The sequence below is a fragment of the Mizuhopecten yessoensis genome, unplaced genomic scaffold (assembly GCF_002113885.1).
Source record: "Mizuhopecten yessoensis strain PY_sf001 unplaced genomic scaffold, ASM211388v2 hete_35859914, whole genome shotgun sequence".
Lineage (NCBI taxonomy): Eukaryota > Metazoa > Mollusca > Bivalvia > Pectinida > Pectinidae > Mizuhopecten > Mizuhopecten yessoensis.
In genome coordinates, this window is record NW_018485950.1 from 1 (window position 1) to 1,108 (window position 1,108).

Sequence of the window (1,108 nt, forward strand, 5' to 3'; positions counted from 1 at the left end):
AAAAAAGGGGGGGGGGGGGGGGGGGCATATAGACATTTTCTAGTTCTCGAAAATAGTTCGACATGTAATGATAAATATACTGGAAGGTGCAAGGCAAAACAATGATCTATGTATGAATGAAAGTCTAACTAGAATGACGTTGTCGTTGAGACGAAGTTGGCTTATATAAGAGTATGTCATTGTGTTCAATTCACTTCCAAGGGAATCAAATCAACTGTTTCTATAATGCTTGGTATTTTTGCGTCCATTCTTTTTCGCAGAATACCTTTTTGACTATTTAGTGAAAAGTAGCGAGAGATGAAAGCATAACCAACCTTTCTTTTTGAAATCGTCATTGCATTGGTTCATTCTTTTAATTTCTTCTTTTGATATTTCATCTGAACAGTCCAGGACATAGACAACACAGAAATTGCATTTGTCGACCTGAGAGAGAACAATAAAAATTGAAAGCACATTATTCAAAAGGTATGCTTTGTCTAATATTTAAAAATGCATAAACTAACAAAAAAGGCAAAACTAGTTCATCTCACTAATTCACAATTTTGGAGCTTACTTGACTAGTGAATAGTAACTAGAGAACAAGCGACAATTTATCTAGGTTTTTACTTTATATGTGATAATTTCACGATCTTGTTTTGTGGCCCAAGACAAATGCTCATGGCAACGTATACTTATTAAGTAACGACTACGAGGCTAATGCTGCAGTGAAAAATATAATAGGATAAATATTGTTGTTTCACGTCAACTTTATACAGCACAAAATTAATTACCTCTTCCAAACTTTTTTCCACGTCTCCGAAAGGCTTATACTTTACATTTTCATTGTCAAATGACAGGTCCTTCTCAAAACCTGGAAAATCATACAGCCACACCTTGTCTTCAAGTATTCTAGTACCGGACACCTTTGAAAGGCAATAATTGAAAGGATATTATAAAAACAACATGAATTAACCTTAGATTTTTAACTTTTTATAGTTTCAAAATAAGAGATTCATAGATGCCACAGATAAGATAAGTCAACTTTACTTATCCAGTTTCGATGAAAAGACAAAACAATTGTGCGTTAAGGATATACACCTCTGAGAAGTCAAAAATTTCATGTATTAAA

The 1,108-nt window shown here is 33.4% G+C and overlaps 1 long non-coding RNA gene across 1 annotated transcript; it reads right to left on the reverse strand.

The window, feature by feature from the left end:
* Nucleotides 1-319: 319 nt before the first annotated feature.
* On the reverse strand, nt 320-901 carry LOC110445044. Its single transcript, XR_002462310.1, has 2 exons — nt 771-901; nt 320-423 (listed from the first exon to the last, which is right to left on the reverse strand). It is a non-coding gene; the product is annotated as an uncharacterized LOC110445044 (long non-coding RNA).
* Nucleotides 902-1,108: the final 207 nt, after the last annotated feature.